The 25793-nt window shown below is 43.2% G+C and overlaps 1 pseudogene; it reads right to left on the reverse strand.

The window, feature by feature from the left end:
* On the reverse strand, window positions 1-24063 carry LOC120026744 (annotated as a pseudogene).
* Between the last annotated feature and the right edge of the window lie 1730 nt (window positions 24064-25793).

A 25793-nucleotide genomic window follows, 5' to 3' on the forward strand; every position in this document is an offset into this window, starting at 1 on the left:
CTATGAGGACAGCTTGGAGTAGCTGGGTGGTGAGAACTTGCGCTTCAGATATTTGATGATATAGAGAGGAAGACAGCTGACGATGGGGATCACTGACAGCTTCCACAGGAAGGCTGGCGTTGTGATGAAGGCCAGGTCTGGGTGAAAAAACTACACAGGTTAGAAATCTGTCCAGATATCAGCACATTCAATATGTGACAGACACTAACATGTTGATATACATTATTTTGCTATCACTTACAATACCGTTCAAAAGTTTGGGGTCACTTAGAAATGTCCTTGTTATTGAAAGAAATGCACATTTTTTGGGTCCATTAAAACAACAGCAAATTGATCAGAAATACAGTGTAGACATTGTTAATGTTGTAAATGACTGTTGTAGCTGGAAACGTCTGAGTTCTTTATGGAATATCTACATAGGCGTACAGAGGCCCATTATCAGCAACAATCACTCCTGTGTTCCAATGGCATGTTGTGTTAGCTAATCCAAGTTTATCAATTTAAAAGGCTAATTGATCATTAGAAAACCATTTTGCAATTATGTTAGCACAGCTGAAAACTGTTCTGATTAAAGAAGCAATAAAACTGGCCTTCTTTAGACTAGTTGAGTATCTGGAGCATCAGCATTTGTGGGTTCGATTACAAGCTCAAAATGGCCAGAAACAAAGAACTTTCTTCTGAAACTCATCAGTCTATTCTTATTCTGAGAAATGAAGGCTATCCATGCGAGAAATTGCCAAGATACTGAAGATCTCGTACAACGCTGTGACCTACTCCCTTCACAGAACAGAGCAAACTGGCTCTAACAAGAATAGAAAGAGGAGTGGGAGGCCCCGGTGCACAACTGTGCAAGAGGACAAGTACATTAGAGTGTCTAGTTTGAGAAACAGACGCCTCACAAGTCCTGAACTGGCAGCTTCATTAAATAGTACCCTCAAAACACCAGTCTCAACGTCAACCGTGAAAAGGCGACTCCGGGATGCGGGCCTTCTAGGCAGAGTTGCAAAGAAAGCGCAATATCTCAGAATGGCCAATAAAAATAAAATATTAAGATGGGCAAAATAACACAGACACTGGACAGAGGAACTCTGCCTAGAAGGCCAGCATCCCGGAGTCGCCTCTTCACTGTTGACGTTGAGACTGGTGTGCTCTTCAAATTAGCGGACTCAGCTATTTCAGCCATACCCGTTGCTGACAGGTGTATAAAAGCGAGCACACAGCCATGCAATCTCCATAGACAAACATTGGCAGTAGAACAAAGTGGAAAAAGTAGCCAATTGTCATACTTGAGTGAAAGTCACACAGTAAAATACTACTTGAGTAAAAGTCTAAAAATATTTGGTTTTAAATATACTTAAGTATCAAAAGTAAAATTCATTTCAAGTTGCTTGTATTAAGCAAACCAGACGGCACAATTTTCTTGTTGTAAATTGTTTACGGATAGCCAGGGGCACTCCAGTCTCAACACACAGACATCATTTACAAACTAAGCATTTGTGTTTAGTGAGTCCGCCAGATCAGAGGCAGTAGGGATGTTCTCTTGATAAGTGAGTGAATTGGACAATTTTTTACCTTAATGTAACGAGTACTTTTGTGTGTCAGGGAAAATGTATGAAGTAAAAAGTACATTATTTTCTTTAGGAATGTAGTAAAATGAAAGTTGTAAAAAAATATATAAATAGTACAGTAAAGATACCCCCAAAAAACGACTGAAGTAGTGGTTTAAAGTATTTTTACTTAAGTACTTCACACCACTGGTAGAATGGCCTTACTGAAGAGCTCAGCGACTTTCAATGTGGCACCATCATAGGATGCCACATTTCCAACAAATAGGTTCATAAAATTTCTGCTGTTATTGTGCTGTTATTGTGAAGTGGAAACGTCTAGGAGAAACAACAGCTCAGCCGTGAAGTGGTAGGCCACACAAGCTCACAGAACGGGACCGCCAAGTGCTGAAGCGCATAAAAATAGTCTGTCCTCAATTGCAACACTCACTACCGAGTTCCAAACTGCCTCTGGAAGCAACGTTAGCACAATAACTGTTCGTCGGGAGCTTCATGAAATGGGTTTCCATGACCGAGCAGCCACACACAAGCCTAAGATCACAATGTGCAATGCCAAGCGTTGGCTGGAGTGGTGTAAAGCTCACCACCATTGGACTGTGGAGCAGTGGAAATGTGTTCTCTGGAGTGATGAATAACACTTCACCATCTGGCAGGCCGAAGGACGAATCTGGGTTTGGCGGATGCCAGGAGAACACTACCTGCCCGAATGCATATTGCCAAATGTAAAGTTTGATGAAGGAGGAATAATGGTCTGGGGCTGTTTTTCATGGTTCAGGCCCATTAGTTCCAGTCAAGGGAAATCTTAACACTACAGCATACAATGACAATCTAGACGATTCTGTGCTTCCAACTTTGTGGCAACAGTTTGGGGAAGGCCCTTTCCTGTTTCAGCATGACAATGCCCCCGTGCACAAAGCGAGGTCCATACAGAAATGGTTTGTTGAAGATCGGTGTGGAAGAACTTGCCTAGCCTGCACAGAGCCCTGACCTCAACTCCATTAAACATCTTTGGGATCAATTGGAATTCCGACTGCAAGCCAGGCCTAAACGGGCAACATCAGTGACGACCTCACTAATGCTCATGTGCCTGAATGGAAGTCTCCGCAGCAATGTTCCAACATCTAGTAGAAGGCCTTTCCAGAAGAGTTGAGGCAGTTATAGCAGCAAATGGTGGACCATCTCCATATTAATGCCAATGATTTTGGAATGAGATGTTAGACAAGCAGGTATCCACATACTTTTGGTCATGTAGTGCATGTGTCACATCAAATAGGGCTGCAAAAGACATGGTCAGAGTATGGTCACAGAAGGAACATGAACAGGGCTGAGCAGTCACAGCACGGTCAAAAACAGTGATTAGAGGAAAGATTGAAAGAGATCGTGATACCTCACATCTCAAAATAGGGTTACTTAATGTTAGATCCCTCACTTCAAAGGCAGTCATAGTCAATGAACTAATCACTGATCATAATCTTGATGTGATTGGCCTGACTGAAACATGGCTTAAGCCTGATGAATTTACTGTGTTAAATGAGGCCTCACCTCCTGGTTACACTAGTGACCATATCCCCCGTGCATCCCGCAAAGGCGGAGGTGTTGCTAACATTTACGATAGCAAATTTCAATTTACAAAAAAAAAAATGACGTTTTCGTCTTTTGAGCTTCTAGTCATGAAATCTATGCAGCCTACTCAATCACTTTTTATAGCTACTGTTTACAGGCCTCCTGGGCCATATACAGCGTTCCTCTCTGAGTTCCCTGAATTCCTATCAGACCTTGTAGTCATAGCAGATCATATTCTAATTTTTGGTGATTTTAATATTCATATGGAGAAGTCCACAGACCCACTCCAAAAGTCTTTCGGAGCCATCATCGACTCAGTGGGTTTTGTCCAACATGTCTCTGGACCTACTCACTGCCACAGTCATACTCTGGACCTAGTTTTGTCCCATGGAATAAATGTTGTAGATCTTAATGTTTTTCCACATAATCCTGGACTATCGGACCACCATTTTATTACGTTTGCAATCGCAACAAATAATCTGCTCAGACCCCAACCAAGGAGCATCAAAAGTCATGCTATAAATTCTCAGACAACACAAAAATTCCTTGATGCCCTTCCAGACTCCTTCTGCCTACCCAAGGACGTCAGAGGACAAAAATCAGTTAACCACCTAACTGAGGAACTCAATTTAACCTTGCGCAATACCCTAGATGCAGTTGCACCCCTAAAAACGAAAAACATTTGTCATAAGAAACTAGCTCCCTGGTATACAGAAAATACCCGAGCTTTGAAGCAAGCTTCCAGAAAATTGGAACGGAAATGGCGCCACACCAAACTGGAAGTCTTCCGACTAGCTTGGAAAGACAGTACCGTGCAGTACCGAAGAGCCCTCACTGCTGCTCGATCATCCTACTTTTCCAACTTAATCGAGGAAAATAAGAACAATCCAAAATTTCTTTTTGATACTGTTGCAAAGCTAACTAAAAAGCAGTATTCCCCAAGAGAGGATGGCTTTCACTTCAGCAGTAATAAATTCATGAACTTCTTTGAGGAAAAGATCATGACCATTAGAAAGCAAATTACGGACTCCTCTTTGAATCTGCGTATTCCTCCAGGGCTTAGCTGTCCTGGATCTGCACAGCTCTGCCAGGGCCTGGGATCGGGAGAGACACTTAAGTGTTTTAGTACTATATCTCTTGACACAATGATGAAAATAATCATGGCCTCTAAACCTTCAAGCTGCATACTGGATCCTATTCCTACTAAACTACTGAAAGAGCTGCTTCCTGTGCTTGGCCCTCCTATGCTGAACATAATAAACAGCTCTCTATCCACCGGATGTGTACCAAACTCACTAAAAGTGGCAGTAATAAAGCCTCTCTTGAAAAAGCCAAACCTTGACCCGGAAAATATAAAAAACTATCGGCCTATATCAAATCTTCCATTCCTCTCAAAAATTTTAGAAAAAGCTGTTGCGCAGCAACTCACTGCCTTCCTGAAGACAAACAATGTATACGAAATGCTTCAGTCTGGTTTTAGACCCCATCATAGCACTGAGACTGCACTTGTGAAGGTGGTAAATGACCTTTTAATGGCGTCAGACCGAGGCTCTGCATCGGTCCTCGTGCTACTAGACCTTAGTGCTGCCTTTGACACCATCGATCACCACATTCTTTTGGAGAGACTGGAAACCCAAATTGGTCTACACGGACAAGTTCTGGCCTGGTTTAGATCTTACCTGTCGGAAAGATATCAGTTTGTCTCTGTGAATGGTTTGTCCTCTGACAAATCAACTGTACATTTCGGTGTTCCTCAAGGTTCCGTTTTAGGACCACTATTGTTTTCACTATATATTTTACCTCTTGGGGATGTTATTCGAAAACATAATGTTAACTTTCACTGCTATGCGGATGACACACAGCTGTACATTTCAATGAAACATGGTGAAGCCCCAAAATTGCCCTCGCTAGAAGCCTGTGTTTCAGACTTAAGGAAGTGGATGGCTGAAAACTTTCTACTTTTAAACTCGGACAAAACAGAGATGCTTGTTCTAGGTCCCAAGAAACAAAGAGATCTTCTGTTAAATCTGACAATTAATCTTGATGGTTGTAAAGTCGTCTCAAATAAAACTGTGAAGGACCTCGGCGTTACTCTTGACCCTGATCTCTCTTTTGACGAACATATCAAGACTGTTTCAAGGACAGCTTTTTTCCATCTACGTAACATTGCAAAAATCAGAAATTTTCTGTCCAAAAATGATGCAGAAAAATTAATCCATGCATTTGTTACTTCTAGGTTGGACTACTGCAATGCTCTACTTTCCGGCTACCCGGATAAAGCACTAAATAAACTTCAGTTAGTGCTAAATACGGCTGCTAGAATCCTGACTAGAACCAAGAAATTTGATCATATTACTCCAGTGCTAGCTTCCCTACACTGGCTTCCTGTTAAGGCAAGGGCTGATTTCAAGGTTTTACTGTTAACCTATAAAGCGTTACATGGGCTTGCTCCTACCTATCTTTCCGAGTTGGTCCTGCCGTACATACCTATACGTACGCTACGGTCACAAGACGCAGGCCTCCTAATTGTCCCTAGAATTTCTAAGCAAACAGCGGGAGGCAGGGCTTTCTCCTATAGATCTCCATTTTTATGGAACGGTCTGCCTACCCATGTGAGAGACGCAGACTCGGTCTCAACCTTTAAGTCTTTACTGAAGACTTATCTCTTCAGTAGGTCATATGATTGAGTGTAGTCTGGCCCAGGAGTGTGAAGGTGAACGGAAAGGCTCTGGAGCAACGAACCGCCCTTGCTGTCTCTGCCTGGCCGGTTCCCCTCTCTCCACTGGGATTCTCTGCCTCTAACCCTATTACAGGGGCTGAGTCACTGGCTTACTGGTGCTCTTTCATGCCGTCCCTAGGAGGGGTGCGTCACTTGAGTGGGTTGAGTTACTGACGTGATCTTCCTGTCTGGGTTGGCGCCCCCCCTTGGTTTGTGCTGTGGTGGAGATCTTTGTGGGCTATACTCGGCCTTGTCTCAGGATTGTAAGTTGGTGGTTGAAGATATCCCTCTAGTGGTGCGGGGGCTGTGCTTTGGCAAAGTGGGTGGGGTTATATCCTTCCTGTTTGGCCCTGTCCGGGGGTATCTTCGGATGGGGCCACAGTGTCTCCTGACCGCTCCTGTCTCAGCCTCCAGTATTTATGCTGCAGTAGTTTATGTGTCGGGGGGCTAGGGTCAGTTGGTTATACCTGGAGTACTTCTCCTGTCTTATCCAGTGTCCTGTGTGAATTTAAGTATGCTCTCTCTAATTCTCTCGTTCTCTCTTTCTTTCTCTTTCTCTGAGAACCTGAGCCCTAGGACCATACGTTCCAGTTTCAACTGCTCTGCCTGCGGTTACGGAACCCCTACCTGTCCCAGACCTGCTGTTTTCAACTCTTAATGATCGGCTATGAAAAGCCAACTGACATTTATTCCTGATTATTATTTGACCATGCTTGTCATTCATGAACATTTTGAAAATCTTGGCTCTCTCTAATTTTCTCCTTCTCTCTTTCTTTCTCTCTCTCGGAGGACCTGAGCCCTAGGACCATACGTCAGGACTACCGGGCATGATGACTCCTTGCTGTCCCCAGTCCACCTGGCCTTGCTGCTATTCCAGTTTCAACTGTTCTGCCTGCGGTTATGGAACCGCCACCTGTCCCAGACCTGCTGTTTTCAACTCTTAATGATCGGCTATGAAAAGCCAACTGAAAATTATTCATGATTATTATTTGACCATGCTTGTCACTTATGAACATTTTGAACATCTTGGCATAGTTCTGTTATAATCTCCACCCGGCACAGCCAGAAGAGGACTGGCCACCCCTCATAGCCTGGTTCCTCTCTAGGTTTCTTCCTAGGTTTTGGCCTTTCTAGGGAGTTTTTCCTAGCCACCGTGCTTCTACACCTGCATTGCTTGCTGTTTGGGGTTTTAGGCTGGGTTTCTGTACAGCACTTCGAGATATTAACTGATGTACGAAGGGCTATATAAAATAAACTTGATTGATTGATTGAAAAGGAGGTGGAACAGAAGATAGGTAGCGTTTCCAGTGCTGTACAGCTACCCAGAAAAGCTCCAAAGGACACCCTGCCTATGCCTGTCCCAAGGCCACATACAATGGAAAAAGAGAGGACAAGTAGCAGAGAGAAAGCGAGAGAGAAAGAGACAAGGTGAAGTGCCAGCATGAGAGAGGGAAAATAACAGGGAGCGAGAGATACAAAAGAGAGCGAGGGAGAGAGACAGAAGACGGCAGACACAAGCAAAGCACAGACCTCCAAGGTTTAATTGGGTTAACTCATAAACATAAGTGCAAAGTGCATCAAACTAAAACACAAAAGCTGTAGTGTGGTGCAAAGGGTGATATTGTTACTACAAGAGTAAAGTGTTTGGAAAACCAGACTTCGACATAACAAAAAGCAACTTAAGAAAAAATGATTATTTCCCCTCAATACTTCTGAGCACAATAGCAAACAGCATAATAAAAAAAATAAGGGGGGATAAATAAAGTTGATTTGAGTTGTTTTACTCCTCAGGTAAAGAATATTTGCTTACCAAAGTACTCGTTGAGGAAGGCGAGTGAGGCTATGTAGCAGCCCAGACTGAGGAACTCTGCTAGCACCATGAGCCAGGTACAGATGTTGTGCGCCACCATGAGCAGCTCGGTGAGGATCAGCGCAGTGAAGGAGATGGCCACCACGTGCACAAACTCCGACTCAAAACAACAGCAGTGCACCGTACATCAGGATGCCACCTGGGGACGCCTCAAAGAAGTGTCAGTGACATAGTAGCGGTTGAGTAACTGTTTAAATCAGCTTGAGAAAGAAACTAGAGAATTGATCAACTAGAATGTATTCTAGTAATCAACTAGAATCAATTTGTTTCTAGTTAATAATGATAAGACCTAAAAATACAATGAATTGGTTTATTCTTTTAAGGGACGAAATATGTACATTAGGCCTTTGTTTTGGTTTACTTATTTTAAGTTACTTTGATCCTCAATGGGGAAAGAGGGATTGTCACGGCTGTTGAAAGATGAGGACAAAGGTGCAGCGTGGTGAGCATACATTTTCTTTATTTTAATCAAAATGACGCCGAACAAAACAATAAACACTACAAAAAAACAAACCGTAAAGCTCAAAGGCTATGTGCCCTAAACAAAGTCACCTTCCCACCAAGACAGGTGGAAAAAAGGGCTACCTAAGTATGGTTCTCAATCAGAGACAATGATAGACAGCTGCCTCTGATTGAGAACCACACCCGGCCAAACACAAAGAAATACACAACATAGAACACCCATCCCAACTCACGCCCTGACCAACCCAAAATACAGACATAAAAAGGATCTCTAAGGTCAGGGCGTGACAGGGATACCTAGTCAGTTGTACAACTGAATGCATTCAACTGAAATGTGCCATCCACATTTAACCCAACCCCTCTGAATCAGAGAGGTGCGGGAGGCTGCCTTAATCGACATCCACGTCATCAGCGCCCAGGGAACAGTGGGTTAACTACCTTGCTCTGGGGCACAACAACATATTTTTACATTGTCAGCACAGGGATTCGATCAAGCAACCTTTCAGTTACTGGCCAAACGTCCCTACCCGCCAGGCGGCTACCTGCCTCCCCTTCAATGCTCACTGAAAGTCTGTTATTCAATGCATGTTCATTGACACACCAGACAGAGTCCACCTATTAGGATTACAGTAAGTCTGAAGACACAGGATTTGACGCTCTTTGATTGTGGACATAATAGGGGTGTACCTTCTTATTACCGGTTCTAGTTTCTTCATTTTCAAAACAAAGTAGTCAATAGTGAGATACAGGTATATTACTGGTAGGCATTTTCTACAATCTATTTTATAATTTGGCATTCACTGTACACAGATCATTGTAGCAGTTCCGTATCTCATACAAAGGATGAGAGTGGTTAGTTGTTACAGAACCTGGGCCATAGGTGAGCCCCTTTCCACCTATGGCACAGGGGCTCACCTATGGAACAGGTTCTGTTGGCTGTGTGCTGCTTGAGCAGGTGGACGATCTGGGCTTTCTGAGTAATTGGAGCAGCGACAGCAGACTACCGCTGGACACTGACACGCCAGCTCCACAAACTCATGCTCATAGTCCCGCAGACACACCTGTGGGAAGAGAAACATATGGATTTGGAAAATGCAAACACATCTGGACCCACAAGCACATTCACATATTACTTACTGTACCATCTCTTCAGATCAATGGTGATAAAATGTAGTTTGTTTTGCTTATAAAATCATAATTGATGTGCTTTGTTGCTCTTTTTGTGGTTTTGGACTCGAAAGGTTTTAGTTTTGACACCAGAATATTTTTGGCTGCATCTACAGTACCATCTTGAGAGAAGTGTGTTGTGTTGTAGTACCGCCAAGGGGTCTCTAGAGATGACCAGAGCACAGTCGTGTTTCCTTCTGAAGGCATTGCGCGCCAGATGGGCCTCTCCACCGTTGGATACCTGCTCGAGAGCCCGGCAACACAATTAGTGGATGGACAGATACAAGACCATTTCCTCATTCCTTTAAAACACTCATAAAGTGACAGATTATTATTTTAACATTAAAAAGAAAGAGAAGCGTACCAATCTTCCCTTCTGGACACCAAATGGGAGCTTTTAGCGATACAAGTAGCTGTCTCCAGCTTATCCCCAGTAAGCATCCATATCTGAACAGAAAACAAAACCATGACATGGAATCAGTGACAGAGTATCCGCAATGGCATTAACAGGACCATCTTGCAGTATTTCATATTATACAAGGACCAGTCAAATTCTATGGAGTACCTCTTTTTCACAGCTAACATTATACTGTACATGGAAACAACAGCACAAAATAAATGCAGCCAACATGAACAGTACGTTCACGGTTGTAGTAAAACACAGAAGGATAGTGTGGTCTCACACCTTGATTCCAGCATTGCTGGGGAGCTCCAGGATTGGCCTGACATTGGCCTGTAGTTGGTCCTCAACCCCAGTCAAACACAGAAGCTCCATCTCTCTCTCCAGACTTTCTACCACCGCTGACACCTTCAGAGCCCGGTCATGCATACTCAGCTTGGCCTGGTTGTACCAGTTCTACACCAACACAGAGAGGGAAAGAGAGACCATCAGTGAGGGAGGAAAGATGAGAAAGGAAGTGATAATTAAAGAGAGGTAGGGAGGTACAAATAGATAGTCAAAGGGAGAAATCTGAGATAAATAAATAGCCATGACAAGAGAGAGTATAGTGCAAGAGAGGAGAGGAAATAAGTGGAACAAGGGAAAGTAGGCAGCGCATTGGGTTTGTAGGTTATTTTGAAATCAGCAGGACATTAATCCTCTAGTCTAAGCCTGGGTGGGGATTCTATTACGCTAACATATGGAATTGTTTTAAGATGGTCATACAAAGGATCATTTAGATATTTGACTTTGCATTTTAAGAGCCCTTTAGGCATCAACAAAATATACAGTACCAGTCAAAGGTTTGGACCTATTCATTCAATGTTTTTTCTTTCACCTTACATTAAAACTATGAAAAAACACACATGGAATCATGGAGTAACCAAAATAGGGTTAAACTAATCAAAATATTTTTTGGATTCTTCAAAGTAGCCACCCTTTGCCTTGATAACAGCTTTGCACACTCTTGGCATTCTCTCAACCAGCTTTATGAGGAATGCTTTTCCAACAGTCTAGGAGTACCCACATATGCTGAACACTTGTTGGCTGCTTTTCCTTCACTCTGCAGTCCAACTCATCCCAAACCATCTCAATATATATTTGCGTAAAAAGAGGGGTTGGCAGGTGGTGGGACACAATGCAGATAGCCCGGTTAGCCAATGTGCGGGAGCACTGGTTGGTCGGGGCAATTGAGGAAGTATGTACATGAATGTATAGTTAAAGTGACTATGCATATAAGACAGAGAGTAGCAGCAGCGTAAAAGAGGGGTTGGGGGGGCACACAACGCAAATAGTCCAGGTAATCATTTGATTACCTGTTCAGGAGTCTTATGGCTTGGGGGTGAAAACTGTTGAGAAGCCTTTTTGTCCTAGACTTGGCCCTCCGGTACCGCTTGCCATGCGGTAGTTGAGAGAACAGTCTATGACTGGGGTGGCTGGGGTCTTTGAAAATTTTTAGGGCCTTCCTCTGACACCGCCTGGTGTAGAGGTCCTGGATGGCAGGAAGCTTTGCCCCAGTGATGTACTGGGCCGTACACACTACCCTCTGAAGTGCCTTGCGGTCAGAGGCCAAGCAATTGCCATACCAGGCAGTGATGCAACGGGTCAGGATGCTTTCGATGTTGCAGCTGTAGAACCTTTTGAGGATCTCAGGACCCATGCCACATCTTTTTAGTTTCCTGAGGGGGAATAGGTTTTGTCGTGCCCTCTATACGACTGTCTTGGTGTGTTTGGACCATTCTAGTTTGTTGTTGATGTGAACACCAAGGAACTTGACGCTCTCAATCTGTTCCACTACAGCCCCGTCGATGAGAATGGGGGCATGCTCGGTGCTCCTTTTCCTGTAGTCCACAATCATCTCCTTAGTCTTGGTTATGTTGAGTGATAGGTTGTTATTCTGGCACCACCCGGCCAGGTCTCTGACCTCCTCCCTATAGGCTGTCTCGTCGTTGTCGGTGATCAGGCCTACCACTGTTGTGTCATCTGCAAACTTAATGGTGTTGGAGTCGTGCCTGGCCATGCAGTCGTGGGTGAACAGGGAGTACAGTAGGGGACTGAGCACGCACCCCTGGGGAGCTCCAGTGTTGAGGATCAGCGTGGCAGATGTGTTGCTACCGACCCTCACCACCTGGGGGCGGCCCGTCAGGAAGTCCAGGATCCAGTTGCAGGGAGGTGTTTAGTCCCAGGTTCCTTAGCTTAGTGATGAGCTTTGAGGGTACTATGGTGTTGAACGCTGAGCTGTAGTCAATGAATAGCATTCTCACATAGGTGTTCCTTTTGTCCAGGTGGGAAAGGGCAGTGTGGAGTGCAATAGAGATTGCATCATCTGTGGATCTGTTTGGGCGGTATGCAAATTGGAATGGGTCTAGGGTTTCTGGGATAATGGTGTTGATGTGAGCCATTACCAGCCTTTCAAAGCACTTCATGGCTAGGGACGTGAGTGCTACGGGTCTGTAGTCATTTAGGCAGGTTGCCTTTGTGTTCTTGGGCACAGGGACTATGGTGGTCAGCTTGAAACATGTTGGTATTACAGACTCAGACAGGGAGAGGTTGAAAATGTCAGTGAAGACACCTGCCAGCTGGTCTTCACATGCCCGGAGCACACGTCCTGGTAATCCGTCTGGCCCCGCAGCCTTGTGCATGTTGACCTGTTTAAATGTCTTGCTCACGTCGGCTACGGAGAGCGTGATCACACAGTCGTCCGGAACAGCTAATACTCTCATACATGCCTCAGTGTTACTTGCCTCGAAGCGAGCATAGAAGTGATTTAGCTCATCTGGTAGGCTCGTGTCACTGGGCAGCTCGTGGCTGTGCTTCCCTTTGTAGTCTGTAATAGTTTGCAAGACCTGCCACATCCTACGAGCGTCGGAGCCGGTGTAGTATGATTCAATCTTAGCCCTGTACTGACGCTTTGCCTGTGATGGTTCGTCGCAGGGCATAGCGGAAGTTCTTGTAAGCTTCCGAGTCCCGCACCTTGAAAGCGGCAGCTCTACCCTTTAGCTCAGTGCGAATGTTGCCTGTAATCCATGGCTTCTGGTTGGGGTATGTACGTACAGTCACTGTGGGGACGACGTCCTCGATGCACTTATTGATAAAGCCAGTGACTGATGTGGTGTATTCTTCAATGTCATCGGAAGAATCCCGGAACATGTTCCAGTCTGTGATAGCAAAACAGTCCTGTAGTTTAGCATCTGCTTCATCTGACCACTTTTTTATTGACCGAGTCACTGATGCTCCCTGCTTTAATTTGAGCTTGTAAGCAGGAATCAGGAGGATAGAGTTGTAGTCGGATTTACCAAATGGAGGGTGAGGGAGAGCTTGGTACGCGTCTCTGTGTGTGGAGTACAGGTGATCTATATTTTTTTTCCCTCTGGTTGCACATTTAACATGTTGATAGAGATTTGGTAGAACTGACTTAAGTTTCCCTGCATAAAGTCTCTGGCCACTAGTAGCACTGCCTCTGGGTGAGTGGTTTCCTGTTTGCTTATACAGCTGACTGAGTGCGGTCTTAGTGCCAGCATCTGTTTGTGGTGGTAAATAAACAGCCACGAAAAGTATAGCTGAGAACTCTCTAGGCAAGTAGTGTGGCCTACAATTTATCACAATATACTCTACTTCAGGCGAGCAAAATCTAGAGACTTCCTTAGATTTCGTGCACCAGCTATTGTTTACAAATATGCACAGACCGCCTCCCCTCGTCTTACCGGAGTGTGCTGTTCTATCCTGCCGGTGCAGCGTATATCCCGCTAGCTGAATATCCATGTCGTCATTCAGCCACGATTCCGTGAAACATAAAATATTACAGTTTGATGTCCCGTTGGTAGGATATTCATGATCGTACCTCACCTAATTTATTGTCCAATGATTGCACGTTGGCGAGTAATATTGACGGTAACGGCAGCTTTCCTACTTGCCTTCTGCGGGTCCTGACGAGGCATCCGGCTCTTCGTCCTCTGTACCTGCGTCGCTTCCTCTTGCGAAAAAACTGGGATGTCTGCCCTGCCAGGTGTTTGGAGAATGTCATGGGAGTCTTGCTTGTTGTTGAAAAAAATCTTTGTCTAATCCGAGGTGATTGATCGCTGTCCTGATATCCAGAAGCTCTTTCTTGCCGTAAGATATTGTTGCAGAAACATTATGTACAAAATAAGTTACAAATAACGCAAAAAAAACCACATAATAGCACAATTGGTTGGGCGCCCGTAAAACTGCTGCCATTTCTTCCGGCGCCATTTTAGGTTGTTGCCCACAAAGTCAAGGCATTGGAGTGGCCATCACAAAGCCCTGATCTCAATCCTATAGAAATGGTGTGGGAAGAACTGAAAAAGCGTGTGCGAGCAAGGAGGCCTACAAACCTGACTCAGTTACACCAGCTTTGTCAGGAGGAATAAGCCAAAATTCACCCAATGTATTGTGGGAAGCTTGTGGAACTTGGGTAACGTTTGACCCAAGTTAAACAATTGAAAGGCAATGCTACCAAATACGGGTACCGGGCTACCTTCAGGCGAGTCTTGTGATGCTTGTGGGCGTCCTAGAGCAAAACAACCGGCATGTTCGTGAGAGACTCAGGAGTCATACCACCCTGCATCCCACTGCTGGCTTGTCTCTGAAGCTAAGCAGGGTCGGTCCCTGGATGGGTGACCAGATGCTGCTGGAAGTGGTTTTGGAGGGCCAGTATTTATTTACATTTTATTGAACCTTTATTTAACTAGGCAAGTCAGTTAAGAACAAATTCTTATTTACAATGACGGCCTACCCCGGCCAAACCCTAACCCGGACGACGCTGGGCCAATTGTGCGCCGCCCTATGGAAGGCACTCTTTCTTCTGGTCTAAAACAATATCCCAATGCCCCAGGGCAGTGTTTGGGAACATTTCCCTGTGCAGGGTGTCGTCTTTCGGATGGGACGTTAAACGGGTGTCTCTGTAGTCACTAAAGGTGCCATGGCACTTATTGGACGAGTGAGGGTGTTATTCCTGTGTCTTGGCTAAATTCCCAATCTGGTCCTCATTCCATCATGGCCACCTAATCATCTCCCCTGTAACTATTCCCCAGGTTGTTGCTGTAAATGAGAATGTTCAGACAACTTACCTGGTAAAATAAAAAATAAAAAAATAAAAATATATATATTAGTCCGTAGCCCATACTGTTCGGACGCAACAGACAGAAGTTGGCAGAGCGGCAGTACGACTTCATACGAGTCCCGTGATGCTTGTGGGGGTCGTAGAGCAAAACCACTGACATGAGTCTCGCCTTTCCATAGTGGGGTCATAATAGTTTATAGGCCAAACCGTTCGGAGACTACAGACATTTTTCGTGAGAAGACCAAGACCAACAGAAATCAATGGGGAATAAAGCCACCTCGGGGCTAAATTCAGAGGACACAAAATCCACAGACGGCGGTTTATTTTTTATATGAAACGCCAATGAGCTGAAACTGACACGCTGATTGCTTATTGACATGGTACCCATATAGCACCACTGCTTGGACAGTCTACGGGATATTACAGTCAATGGAACATCATTAACACTATTGTTAGGAATATGACATACTGGAAGCGTCCCAAATGGCACCTTGTTCCCTATATAGTGAACTGATTTATATTAAACCACAGCCTTGGTCAAAAATAGTACATTAAATAAAAAACAGGGCACAATTTGGGAGGCAGACACTGTAATGCAATTCATGTAGGTCACTAATTAAATCGAAAACAGCCTCTGGTCATAAATGACTCAATACTGCCAATACAATTATGAACATACAGTAACTGCACACCCAGTCATGGGTGTGCCTGTTGATCTTGTGTTGAATGAATGTCCTGGTTAACAATTGAGGTAATTAGCCTGCATGTGTTAGATTAATTTTTTTCATATAATACAGCCTGGATGGAAGCCTTACCTCCTCCTCCAGCCACTCATTGTACTGCACGATACTCGTCATGGCAACATCAGTTCCCTTAATAAAAATGTGATGTCACCTGTGGTCTCCTCCTAGAGCAAAGTATGAAAGAAATTATAGATGTTTAACCATATTAAAAGCATTTTTAGTGCCATATCATACTAACAACAGACCTGAATTCAAATACTACTTTAAATCCTTCAAATGAGTTGAATGTTTGTGTTAACCTGCCTAGATGGGGTTTGCACTTTTCTGACTTATTGGTTCCATTGCAACAGGATAGCTCAATCAAGCACAGCTTAAGTATTTTTTTAATATTTCAAATAGTATTTAAACCCAGGTCTGACTAACACACACACATAGTTACCACACATGTAATGGTCATCAAAACTAAGTCCATACCCTGACGATGATGACCATCCTCTTGCTCTCGGAGGTGAAGGTCTGCATGATGTAGTAGGTTAGGATCTGTCCTGCAGGGGTCTTCAGCAGCATGGAGTTCAGGTCCCTAGTCACCAGTCAGGCCTACGCTCTCAGTCCACCGCACCGGTGCCACCTAAAGAGGAGCAACGCACACACAGTAAGCTCAGGAACACACCCGCACTACTACACAGACCCAAGCCCTCTGCTCCTCTCATTAGGGGCTGGCTATGGGTCCACATAGAGGATTCGCAGGTCAAGGTTAGGGGCTCTGTGTATGCTCACAGGGTCAACTTCCTGATCGCCCTGAATCAAATCAAAACACATGAAAGTAACTGGTTCATTGTTAAGTATCATTCACAGCTGAGAGGGAATACAATGAGACACAGAAGGAGGTTGTTAGTCCTTCTGTCACTATGAGGCTAACTATAACTCAGTGGCCAATTATTACACAATAGAAGGAGCAGAATGGTGAATAATCCTGAAGTCATAGGCTATGCTTTAGATTACGACATATGGTGAAGGGACCAACACCAATATAATATACCTACTGTAATATATCTAAAATAATATACCTACCAATAACATATATAGACAGTTTCCAAGGGGGAAACTCATGTCAGGAAGTACACTAATGCAATTTGTCAAATGTGTTATGCAGGATCATTACGATGCTAGATAAGCAGAAAAATATGCACATTTTGATGATTTGTTTGTCCAATAATCTATATAAAATGACCCTAAGTATCACTTGTGGTCAAAAAGCATGATCAATAATTGAAACAGAAAGGCATGCGCTAAAACTGGCCTCTACTTAAAGCTGCAATATGTAATGTTTTGAGTGACCCGTTATGAATCGGTCATTCTCAATGAAAGCTAGTTTAAGAAGTGGTAGATCTGTTCTATGTGTGCCATTTCTATGCTTCCCGATCTTGTTTTTTTTTTCCTTTCAGTTTTGTACACAAGCTTCAAAACAGCTGAAAATACAATATTTTTGGTTATTGAAACAATATTGCACAGCAGTTTAGATGGTACATTGATTCTCTGCACTATACATTGCTTGTTTTGTGTCACATGAACTGAAATTAGGCAAACTATTATAATTTTTGCAACCAGGAAATGGCGGAGCGATTTCTGCATATATCTGAACTAACAAGTTTATCATAATGAAATGGGGATCTTTGTGGCTGTGTGTGTGCTACCGTGCGTGTCCCTTCCCCCCAATAATAATAGGGCATACACTCAACCGCAGCTTCAAAATGGTGTTTAGTACACTATTGTCATCACTTTACTGGATATAACCCAAAATCCTGAATCATCATCCACTGTCGTAATATTGATAGTTCGTTGCCTTACAAATACTATGTATACAATGGTCTAAGTGCCTTATCTCTGGAGTCTGGACACAGTTCATACACAAACAGAGGAGTATATTTCTATTTGTCTTTTCCCTCCCACCAAGTGAGCGTTCAGCTACACGACTCAATTCTCCACGTCCTCATTTTTTATTTGCTCACTCAAAAGGTTGATATTACTGTATACTCCTGACCTACAAATAGGAACTGATTGCTTTGAGGACCATGCTAGGCTGGCTATATTTACTTCATACACATCTGTGGATCATAATCGATTTGGCGCACGTGTGGCAAGAACGTGTGTACGTGCGCACGCACACAGTCAGGATCATTAGAGTCAGGATCATACATCCCTGTGCTCAAGTTAGGTACACATCTCTCATCCCAAGGCCGATCTACCCCCCCACCCGTTTGTAAACACCTTTGTTACAGTGTAGACTTTGGGTCCCCAAAGGTTGACAAGCAGCCACCTTCTGACACTTTCCATTTACCGTGGTTCGGTCCCAATCTACTGGGAGGTATGTCAAGTGTTTACTATCTGTCAGAAATGGGGGAGAGATTAGTGGCGTTGGAAGAGTATCCAACCGTCCAAAACTCTGAGCCACATGTTTCTTAATCACACTCTGCAAGAGATGTGATGCTATCATCACAGCAAATTTCCCTTCTGGCGATGTGGCCTCCTGTATACAGGGATCGGTTGCTATTCTTTCAGGTGTTATGCCTTCTGTGACAAACTCATTACTGAAAGTTGACAATAGTGTCTGGAATGACAACGCTATTTCTTCTACTTTCACCATTATCTGTATATGTGTAACGTACAATTAAATCCCCATATTGTGAACAGTTAGCTGCTCTCCTATGAGCCATCTCCTGCAACAATATTCAGTCTCTGGGAATGGAATGATACCCCTAATGCATTTTCTACATTTACAAACATATTAACACCTTCTGAAATCAAATATTCAATATACATCATTCCCTCCTCTGGAACAATGAACACCCTCATGTTCCACGAAACCTAAAAACATATTGACTTGAAAAGAAAAGAGAAACAAAGTACATGTTTAATAACTCAGCACCACTCATTGTTGCGATCTAACAGAAAAACTCTGAATACAGGGTAAAATAAAGAAAATGTTCATATTAGTCCCAAGCTATCCTCCAGTCATAACTCTTCTCATTACAGCTCCCCTTTGTCCCTGTTTTCCTGCCATGAGTGGTCTGGTAAAGAAAAATCAGTATCTCAAAGCATTTGGTTTAAATAGTTAGCAGGGCGTATTCCACCCCCACCCCCCCTTCCATCACCCGGCACTTATCATTCTAGCGTGTTTTCTTCAGATATCGTTTACAGTTTATTTTCCCAACGGCTCATGTAACTTTTGCCTGTCACATTTCATGGCCCTTGAGAATGTCCCGATTTTAATATCCAATTCGATACTTCCGTTTCCCCCACGTACACGACTCTCTCACCTGAACTTGTTCTCTCTCTCTCCACGCTCACTCAGCACTCCGGCCCTGTTTTATGGCTTGGACTCAGATAGGAGTGATAAAAGTCATTGTCTAACATAGCACGCCTTTGTCGCTTTTTCTTCAGCCGGTTAGGGAGGGTTTTGAAGTTGATACACACGGTCTATGGTCAAATTATTTCTACCATGCATTGAAACACGATCTGACGTCACCTTCCATGATAACCTAAAAAAAACACAGATCAGAACAACAGTTAAGTTCATTACATTTCTGTTTCAGGAAACTAGACAAACATTGACTATATGTCGAATTATGACATTAACCTTTTTTTATACCATCTCTGAGACAAATATCAAAAAAACATAACATAATGTTACTGTTAAAAAAAAAACATTTTCTAAATGAGTCCATCCCTTATTCTATTGGTGACCTCTAGGATGGTTACCAGATCATGAAGATAGCAATACATATTTCACAGTCCATTTGAAGTTACCGTTATCCGTTATTAACATATTTCCCATTCTAAATGCAGCCTGAACACAGTACCACTGTATAAGTACCCCAACGACCAGTACCTCAGGGAACTGGTAATTTACCCCTTTCAAACACGTGATAAAAAAAAAAAAAAAAGTGAAATCAAAAATAAACTATTTAGAATTACAACTCTTTATAACTCCCTACAGAAATAATAATAATCTCCTAAAGTAATGGTACAATTTGGATAGAGAATGGTGTTTCTCATGAATTTTATGCTGAAACCCCCCTTCTATTTAATTCCTAATGAAGTTGATCATTCTTCATTAGGGATTTTTAATATTCAGGGCTATCGTCACGATTAAAATGTTCCCTCGCCCTTTTTCCCCTGTCCTTCGGAAACCATTTAAATACCTCTTCAAAACATTTCATCCTCCTGCATACCCATTTTAACTGAATTGAAAAGACCCCTTCCAATAAATCCCACAACACGGCGATAGTATCTCTTCACCGAGTCTAACGATTCACTGGTCTCCTTTTCCCCATGATTCTCCATAACATCATACCATATATAAAAAATGAAAGTTCATTTTAGGTTTGGTACCACAATGCTACTTCCTCGCTAATTCCTCGTGACCCCTCTACCCTTTCGTCCATTCTAGAATCCCATTCCAGAATAAGACGACATCAAATGTAAATTTATTTAAAAATAGTTTATATGCATCCTACTTAAGACACTCCTCTTCCTTACAGTTTATGGCTCCACAGGAAAGAAGGTAACCAAATAATAACCTTGATTACTCCCTTAAAGGGAACTGACCTCTCACCTCCTGACCCACAGATATCCATCCGTCTTCCCTATATCAACACATCGCTCTCCTCTCCTCCATCAAACACATTCCAAAGCCCTCTGGCTTTTTTACAAACTCTTTCTATTCAAGGCTTTGTCTTCATCATTTATTTAATATCTCAATGTTGAAAGTTTAGCCGATCCCAACAACGACAATGGCAGACGTAAACTACCCAATCAATCATTTGAATACCATTCCCAACGTTCTAGTGATCATGTACATCAAAATGAAATGAACAGCAGCTAAGCATTTCATGATGAAAATGGATCTGTAATAGGTCAATTCTTCCCACTATGTCATTACCAATCAAAACTAGGATTTTAAAAGCACTTGTTGATTTAGGGTGGTCAACATTCAAGATAACGTGTAGCAGTAAATTGTAATTATCACATTAAAACTACGCATGCATGTAAAACATTCATACATGCTGACTGACTCCATAGATAAACGTCCATCTTTGCAGTTTTATTTGGTCACCTATTGAAAAGGGTCAATCAGGGACTTATTTGCGCAAGTGATAATCCTCAACGAGCCAAACAAATTCTTCCTTCGCCTGGTACTCCCATTGTGGTCCACTTTTGCTATCCGATATAAAAGACAGTGGGGAGGACAAATAGTGAATGAGAGAGAGTGAGAGAGACATGTGAGGGAGAGATGGAGCAGAAACGAGAGAGGGAGACAGATAGGGGTGGTGGGGGGACTGAACAACCACATACCCCTCTTATCGTCTCTCAGAGAAATGTAATATTGATCAATCCAAGCAGTGCCAGACAATAGAGGGAGATAGCTCCAAGTGTAAAGGGAAATAAATATACACATCAAGGTGGGACAGGATGGACGAGCAGGCAGGCAATTCCAGAGCAAACAAAAAGGGAAACCGAGATTGACATCTTTTGTTACCTTTTTATCTTAATTTTGACTTCTAGTCTGGGCTGGGCTCGAGCCTAGTGCAAGCCAAGGTAAGTTCCACAAAGGCTTCACAAAATCATTGTGCCATGGGTGAAAAACACTCCAATGGCCCTGAACACTGTACTATATGAGGGGGATTAGCGGTCCTTTGATATGTATTGAATATTTATGACAACGTTATATGACGAAGACTCCTCCTCATCCAGCAGCCTATCCTTGTTCCGTGTGTGTATTCGATATTCATCTAGGACTTTCTTGGAATTCTCTAATGACAGCGGCCGTATTCCCATCAGAACGGGCAGTAAATAATGGGGTACGCAACACCTGGCAGTCATAAATGGTCCTACTTTAGGATTACACAGACAGGCAGAGGAAGGTAACGCCACGGGACTGCCGTTGGGGTTGTTATCAGTCCAGATTCTTCCTACAATTAAAGCTATAAACTCTAAAGGACACAAACGCCACTGATTAAAATAGCTTAACCTCAGACAACTTTATGATCTCTGAGTTAATGGCCATTCCATGAGGCCCAGGTTATGACAAACTACAAAGGTAATTTAGTGTCGAAGGCGGAAACATCAGAGAGAAGCCAGGGTCGTAATTCAGTATTCACAAAACTGAATAAAACAGACTGAAACAGGGAGGGACTACCTGAACTTGCAAAGCCTTTCGCTACAGTGTGCCTTATGAATACATCTCTGTGGAGTTCAGAGCTGACCTTGTCATCACTGAAGTCCTGGTCGGCCTCGGCGGCAGTGGACTCAATCTCTGGCGCAGGACTCAAAGACGTGTGTGACGTTGTGGCACAGCGCGACGGCCTTCACTGCCTCGTGGATATGGCTGCTGCCACTCTTGCGGACCTTGGGGGCGGGGGCTGCGGCTCACTTCCTGGACGGGGTGGAGCTGGTGCTACTGTTGCTGCCGTTGGACTGCTGGGTCTGGGTGCTCTGTGTGGAGAAAAGTAAACCACCTATATTATTCTGCATACAGGGAGTGGACTATGATGAAATGAAAAACAGATATTCCCTGTAGGGAATGCCACATAGCACTGGACCACATTTAGTTGGCAAACATTCTCGAACATTGTAGATAGAAATGCCATGACTAGAGTTGTCATGATTCCTTGTTCTACGTCGGATGAGCGAAATATGTTATGTTGAACAAACATGCCCATCTGAACGTTCCAAAATGTTGTGTCCTGCTGACTATGTTTGAAATAAGACCATTGATACAGTGGACAGGTATTGCAGCGACTTTCATAGGCTGCAATCACCCTGCCAACTCTCACTAGCCTGAGAAAATCCTGACAATGCCATAACTGAGGTGTTACAGTACAACACCAGCACTCCGTCTCCCTCCCCCACTAAGCAGTGAAGTAGCTACCAGGTGATTAAACCCTCACTCGGCTCATTGCACAATTCACTTGACACGGTTGTAAACTAAATGACAGAGCGGCAGGGAACCGCTGTATCATCATCTTTACTGTGTCATATCTGGTTTGGGGGCTTTTACATCTTCTCCGCCCTGACAACGGCCATCAATTCAGCTCAGTGGCGTCGCACGGACAGTCCACTGTGCCAGCTAGGTTTGACAGGGTTGATGTGCTCCACTGGAGCGGGTGATATCGCCTTATTAACCATTGTTGGCGCTAAAGAGAGAGAGACTCCTATAAAAATTCTAAATGACAACCCTTCAGCAAGCCTACAACAGAGCTCTCACTTCACTATGAAAAATGGGAGTGGTAGCCAGTCAAGTTATGAGAGCTCCTTCTATTGCCAGCTGCCCTTAACTTCATGCTTCATCTCACCCTCCTTTCAGACGACCCTTCACTGCTACGTTATCTCAATGTCTCCGTTTTAATCCCTTACACCGAGGTGGGTAAATGCTTGGTCTCCTTTGAGGTTTAAACCTCTATATATATTCTTATATGTCTACCTTGAATTCTGCATTTAATAGATAGATAGATCTGCATTTAATAGATTACTTCCCCTGAGTTGGCAGATCTGTACACACGTGCGCTCTATACTGTACATTCAACGTAACAATGGCATCACCATAGCTCTGCACGTGATATTGAAATGTATGTATTCCTATGAATTACATCATGTTTACAGATGCCTACAATTTCACACATTGATATCCATCTATATGCCCTTTGTTCCTCTCAAACCATGTCATACAGGGACCTATAATGAGGTTATGATAGATTTTAATGTAGCGTTTACAATCGATCTCTGTCACGCTCCGTCATCTCTGTAATAAAAGGAACATGAAACACACCAGCACTACAAATCATTGGGGCTGAAGCGCTAGCTGCTGTTGAGTAGTGTGCTAAAAAGACTAATCTTTCATTAGCCGGGCTTAAACAGAGTGCAGGCAGATGGTTCCATCCTCAGCACAGCTGTTAGGGGGCCTGCCTGAGTGTGAACAATATCATTCTTTCGCGACTTCAGCTACAGATCAACCTCAACCACCTAGAGGAAATGCTGGTTTTGAAAGTATGGCGGTGTAATGCTTAAGGACTGAGCATGAATGAACAATGAAAAAGGCCAAGAGGAGAAGTAGCGGAGAGAGAGGTTTAACTCAATGACTCTTTATGAGAAGTCGTGAGCCATGATCTCTCCTGATCTTGGAAAGTTAATGAAGCAAAGAGATCAATAGCTAATCTTTCTCCTGCTAATTCCTATAATTGACAAGTGATGTTTGCACATGTTTACTGAGGCTACTCAAATTCAGTGAACCATTTAGGACAATACTAAGAATGTGACCCTAGTCGAGTATGATCACCTGTGCATATGACTGCACTATATGGCTCTGGATCTCGTCCATGGTGTCCGTCCCATAGGACACTGTCCCCAGGTGCAGCCGCTTGAAGATCATCTCGTTCTGTGTTAGAGTTCCATCAATTCACAACGCAGAATGAAGTGAGATTTGTATTAGAGGCAAACAACCGGTTAATGAGTGAGAGCCTCTATACCAGCACACAAATCACATACTTGTGCTCATTGTGTCACACCCTGACCTTAGAGATCCTTTTTATGTCTCTATTTTGGTTTGGTCAGGGCGTGAGTTGGGGTGGGTATTCTATGTTCTATGTTTTGGCTGCGTAGGGTTCTCAATCAGGGACAGTTGTCTATCGTTGTCTCTGATTGAGAACCATACTTAGGCTGCCCTTTTTCCCCACCTGTGTTGGTGGGAAGTTGACTTTGTTTAGGGCACTTAGCCTTTAGCTTCACGGTTTGTTTTTGTAGTGTTTATTGTTTTGTTCGGCGTCATTTTTATTAATAAAAGAAAATGTACGCTCACCACGCTGCACCTTGGTCCTCTTCTTTTCACGGCCGTGACACATTGAGTCATTTTTTAGGTGGCCATGCATGCATTATGGCTCAGTGTTAACCCTATGATCTCTTTCCGCAACGGTGGCAGAGTTTATGGGGGGGGGGGGAATCACCTCACTTAGCTAAAACAGACAAAGGGAACATTATTCTTAATTGTGGCACTTAATGCTTATTAACTATTCTCAGATCTTTCTAAATGAAATAATAGGGATACAGGGATACAAACTGGTGAGGGCCCCCCAAAAAATTATTTGCACAGAAATGCGTGAAAAATCCATGTGAAGTGTTAGAACATTAGATTATTTCAGAGAATAACAAGTACATAATACACATTTGAAAATATTTTCCTGGGGTGGGGGGGGTTGGGGGGGGGGGGGGTTGGGCTCTTAGGTCTGAGTTTAAGGTTCATCATGACATGTAATGTCAGACAAAAATACATCAGTCTATAATGCACCTGCATCTGACAAGTTGTTCTATAGAGGTGCATAAAGAAAAGTAAAACACAAATCCTGTCTCACATCTCAAATACATTGCTAGGCGCTGACATTTTTACAAGGAGTACATAAGCACAATTAAAGTATTTGAGGAAGTGTTTTTTAGGCAAGTCAGTTAAGAACAAATTCTTATTTACAATAAGCCTAGGAACAGTGGGTTAACCTCTTGAAGCTAGGGGGCAGAATTTTTATGTTTGGAAAAATTAACGTTCCCAATGTAAGCTGCCTATTTCTCAGGCCCAGATGCTAGAATATGCATATAATTGACAGATTAGGATAGAAAACACTCTAAAGTTTCCAAAACTGTCACAATATTGTCTTTGAGTATAACAATACTGATTTTGCAGGCAAAAACCTGAGGAAATCCAACCCGGAAGTGTCTTATTTTGAAAAATCCCTGTTCCATTGCCCTCCTTTCCTCCATTTAAAGGGATATCAACCAGATTCCCCAGGGTGTGAACAGTCTTTAGACATAGTTTCAAGCTTTTATTCTGAAAAATTTGCGAGATTTATCAAAACGCGTCAGTGGATAGACGGATGTCCTTCCATTAGTTCATGCGTGCGAAAGTTGTAGCTCAACATTTTCTTTATCTCTGTTATTGAATAGTTTACCGTTCAGTTGAAATATTATTGATTATTTTTGTTAAAAACTACCTGAGGATTGATTATAAAAATCGTTTGACATGTTTCTATGAACTTTACAGATACTATTTGGAATTTTCGTCTGCCCTTCATGACTACTCGAGCCTGTTGATTTCTGAACATAACGCCCCACCAAATGGAGGTTTTTGGATATAAAAATAAT

This window comes from Salvelinus namaycush, chromosome 32 (assembly GCF_016432855.1).
Source record: "Salvelinus namaycush isolate Seneca chromosome 32, SaNama_1.0, whole genome shotgun sequence".
Lineage (NCBI taxonomy): Eukaryota > Metazoa > Chordata > Actinopteri > Salmoniformes > Salmonidae > Salvelinus > Salvelinus namaycush.